Source organism: Acanthisitta chloris, unplaced genomic scaffold, assembly GCF_000695815.1.
Source record: "Acanthisitta chloris isolate BGI_N310 unplaced genomic scaffold, ASM69581v1 scaffold2800, whole genome shotgun sequence".
Lineage (NCBI taxonomy): Eukaryota > Metazoa > Chordata > Aves > Passeriformes > Acanthisittidae > Acanthisitta > Acanthisitta chloris.
The window spans coordinates 22,286-27,000 of record NW_008653167.1 but is presented as its reverse complement, the minus strand read 5'-3'; the positions used below and the strand labels follow the sequence as shown (position 1 = coordinate 27,000).

The 4,715-nt window shown below is 49.1% G+C and overlaps 1 non-coding gene across 1 annotated transcript; it reads left to right on the top strand.

Moving 5' to 3' along the window:
• Positions 1-3,783: 3,783 nt before the first annotated feature.
• TRNAL-UAA lies at positions 3,784-3,866 on the top strand. Its single transcript has one exon. It is a non-coding gene; the product is annotated as a tRNA-Leu (tRNA).
• Positions 3,867-4,715: the final 849 nt, after the last annotated feature.

The window sequence follows — 4,715 nt, the reverse complement described above, 5'->3', positions numbered from 1 at the left end:
TATTTTCCCTCTGGGATAAATAACCTCCAGAAATTGCACAACTCCACTGGTTTTTAATCGAGTCTGTATGCCCACAGTAAGTGGTCTTCAGTTTTCTGGCCAAACACCAGTATTTTCAAGCTTCATGGAAAACCTTTCCTCTTGAGCTACAGAGCACCATAAGGTTTGTAGTTCCACAGGGGCTGACTTGAGCCAACAAGCAGCAGGGCATTATGTCAAATTCTGTGGAGTATAAGCTTTCACCCATAGCAATACAACATGTATTTTCTAGCCATTCTGTAAAGAAAACCCTCTGAACACAAAGTGAGGCTGGCTTTGTTTCCTGAACTGCCTCTCAAGAGGGAAGAAAACCAGGAAGAAAGAGTGGTCTTCTGTGCTTACTTGCCTGTTTGTTCTTAAACCTACTGAGGACCAGCTAAATAGTAATGTTACCCCGTTAAACTCTTCTTTTTGTCAACAAATTCCAGCTTCTCTCATCATGTGGTGGTTTACTGTCATGTGTGGGACAACAATGGTGTATTTAAAATCTGACAAAGTCCAAGGAGCTTCCTCATTAATTGCTACATGAACACAACACACGAGCCCTGTTGCTATAAGCAGCATGAAGTTTCTCCCCCAGGCCTATTGAACAAGGTGAAGCCAAGCTGTCATCTCGTGCTTAACCTAAGATGACCCTGGTAGGGCTGCCAACCATTCAGGTCATAGCAGGGAAAGGGCATAAGAGAAGCACAAAGGAGAATCCTGTCCTACTCTTCCTGTTTTCCAACTATTTTCTAAAGCAATGATGTAGAGATTTATTTTGCCCCCACATCAGTAAAGTGGAGCAGTTTTGGCCTGAAATCTGTTGAAGTATTATTTTTACTCTACCTTGCTCATAACTTTAAGGGTTTGAATTTTTTTTCTTTGTCTTAATTACCAATAAGCGACTCTCCATCTGCAGTATTAACATGTGGGATGGAGTTACCTCCAGTGGCTATTTGAATTAAACACAGACCTACTGTGACAGACACCAAGTGCCAGAAGATTGCTTTTGAAGGGAGAAAAGGTGAGAAACTACGTTCCAGTTGCCAATGTGTTTCTGAAGCAAAGGATGACACCTTTCTGACTTCAGGACATCATTGTTTTCCTCTTTCAGAACATGTGTTCTGAAAGCCTGTAGCCATGTCATCTTCAAGCTGACATTTTATGGGGATACTGCAAGCAAGTTTACAGCCAGCTTGGCTTGGGATTGCATAGGAGGCATCCAAGACCGTACAGGTAATTCAGCTGATATTACAACCCTCCCAGAGGCAAGGCTGACTCCAGACCCAGCCAGTTCTCTGTGCAGGTTTGCAGATAAAGCCAACCAACCTCATGGATGATGCACAGCCATGGCAGACTCTGGGAAGCATCTTCTTGAGACTGTGTTTTTAAATACAGACAAGTTGTGCCAGTGGCACCCTTGAATATGCATCATGTTAAGTCTGAACAAGGCAAGGTAAGCTAAGCTGCCCCCACACCAGTGCCTCTGTAGACTGTACATGGAGGTTCTCTGAAGGTTTGTCAGCAGTGATGCAAGAACAAGTCTTTATCTCCTTGCCCCATGCCTCGTCCAAGACTCTCTGCAGCAGCACAAACACTAGCCAGCAAGAGGGCTCTGGAAAGGCTGAAGAGGCTGAGGGGCTTTCAGAGGACGGGCAAACAGTCCCAGCAGCAGGTTTGTGCTCAGGCTGGCTCTGGTTCCTTCACACAGTTTGTTTACATGGCCACCTCCCAGCTCAGCAGGATGGATTGTCTCAGCTCCTCAAATGGGTGCAACTGGGCTGTTAGCCAGGCACGGGAGGCTGTCCCAACACAGAGATTTATGTGTCAGGGGAGGCTTGGTTGTGGCTAGGAGAGAGTGGTCCCTGGAGAGAGCAGCAGGCACATTGTGTACCCCTTGCTGTTCTGAGCCAGAATCTCCTTTCCTTGCCTGTGCTGGAAGGATGCCACAGAGCAGGATGCATCAGTCAAACCTGCTCTCTCACACGTGCATACAACTCCCTCCATGCATGCACTAAACCTTCACTGGAATGAAATTCCACCACATTATTCATCTCTTGGGCTGCCAATTCAAATAGCATTTCCCACCCTGGACCCAAAGGGTTAAGGTGGGTTGTTAACTTCAAAGCTGGGCTCGCTGGGCACTATGGGGATCTGAGCAGTGTGGGTCATGGACATCCTTGCGGGCAGGTCCCTTCTCTCCATGCTGTGAAGAGCAGATGTGGCGTAAAAACTTCTTTCAGGGAGGGCACGATTAATCTTTGCTTCTTAGAGGATGACAAATATATTATATTCGCCGACATGCACATGCATTCTCTTCTGCTGATGGGTGACCCCTGTCTTAATGCCAAGCGTGTGAGATCCAGCTCTGTAAACGAAGAGGAGAGCTTTGCAAGCTCATTAATGCTTTGAAGTCGCTCATTAGGAGCAGATTCCTCGGGAGCTGGCGAGCGCAACACCCTTTGTGAGCATGACTTCATTTGATATTAATGTGGGTGCTGCAGCTGGAGGCATCCAGGGATGCTGTGCTGTGATTCTGCACACACAGACCAGCACGGCAGATTGCTGCGGCTGTAAGAAAAAGGGTAAAAGGGAAACATGGGAAGTTGCTGTCCTCTCTTGACACCTAAGGAGGTGAATTTTCCTCCCAGCAGCATGTGAATATATTGATGTAGTCCTGTGCTGAGCTGAAGACCTGCAGCATCCTCCCATGGGATGCCTGAGGTCCTTCTGCCTTGCTTCCTTCTACCTGTGAATTATCTCTGGAGGCCGGGCTGACTCCTCCAGGTTGAGGAGTGCTGTGTTACTCTCTTTTGAGACCTGGAAACGTCCCTTTTTCTGGTCAGTGCCTCTCACCTCTGCAGCAGCCAAACACAAGCCCTCTGAACAGCAAAGATACTCCAGGGCAGTGTCATCAGCTTGCTGGGGAAGCAAGGAGGGAATTGCTTTCATCTTGAAGCAGGACAGGACCAGGACCGCTTGGCCAAGTTTATCTCCAGCATACAGAAACCTCTGGTGAAAGGCCCTGGCAGGGTTTCTTTGTGCAATAGCATCACTGTGTGAGGCTCCTGGTCTGGGAAGAGTGAGAGTAGCTGAAATCAGACTCAGAAATTATCAGGCTCCTGTAGCTTAAAGGCTAAAGACCTCCTGCACATAGGTATGTGGGGGTTGTGGGTTTGAATCCCACGAGATTCAATAGAGGTGTTTGGGTGTTTTTTTCTTTTCCTTAGATGATGGAAAAAAGCCAGACCTCACCCCAAAGGAAAAATGAACATTCTCCTGCAATACTGTCTTTCCCAGCTAAATGCCCTAGTAGACTCCCATATGCAGACAGGAGCAGGTGAGGAGTGGGACCGGGAGTGCAAGGCAGTTAAGCACACCTTAACTGTGTGCTATGTCTGGCTGAGAGCTGCCAGGATGTCAGAGCTACTCCCTTTCCCTGAGGAACCAACATGGTCAGGCTAAGACCCTCCAGAGATGTCCTTCCTGCTCCAGGATCCCTGTTGGCATCATCACCAGTGACTACGGTCCTTGCATGAGAAGCTAGGGTGGCACATAAGGTCTGTGCCATCCTCCATGGTCCATGAGACCCTCTGTCTCCCAGTGAGGTGTTCCATCAGTTACTGGGGACATTAAAGGAAGCCGTGAGGAGAGAATGGTGTCGCTGGGCTTGAGAAGTGTCTTGGGTTGGGACCTCAAGGGCTTGGTGAGGTGTGTACCCTCAAGGGAGGAGGTGGTGGCCCAGGGGAGAGCCCATAGCCCACCAGGATGGCCGAGTGGTGAAGGCGTTGGACTTAAGATCCAATGGGCACATGCCCGCGTGGGTTCGAACCCCACTTCTGGTAGAAGCCTGCTTTTCTTTCTGAACCAAAGTTCCCACCCCAGCTTTTGGAGCATCACTTCAGAGCAGGGATGGGAGCTCTGGGCCCTGTGCCTGGGAGCCAAGGCCATTCAGTGCCCCAGCCTGAGGACCCTAGTGGGACTGGGCCACCCTTCCATTCAGGCTGAATGCATAGAGGCATGAGCCAGTCACTCTGGCGCACAGGCTGTGGATCTCATCTTTCATGCAGGGTGTGCTGAGACCATTGTGAGCTTGAATCCCACATGCTCCCAAAATAGCAACTTGTTTTTCCCATGGCAGAAATAGAAAACCCTGACTACCCAGAAGGGGGAAAAAAAAGAGGTGTTGAGCTCTAAACAGCTTGGGCAAGTCACAGTGCAAACAAGTGGGTTCAGGGAGATGGGTTTGGGGAGAGTATTCCTATTACCATCTCTGCTCTATGATCCCAGACCCATAGCTTGGCTCATCCAAAGCAACATTTGGCACTCTCCAAGGGGATTTGGCAGTATTACAACCCCCTGGAGGAATCCAGCATGGCAGGAAGGGGTTCCTGATGCTGCTGGTTTTAGGGAAGCACATGAGGAGCTGAGAGCTGCTTCTCTGTTGCACGACGTCACTGTGCCACTGGGTCAGTGCCTACAAATGCTCATGAGACTTTTGTCCCCTTCTTTGCGTGCATGGATGGGCACCAGATATTTCCCTCAGCAGAGGGCAGGGCTGCTGGACCCATGGAGATGCTGTCAGGTTTTCATTTGGCTGCTTTGCTCCAGCCTGAGGCCAATCGGAAATGTCCTACTGCTGGGACATGATTTGAAGTGATGGTGTTAATTTGGTTAATTAGGATTCCTGGGTA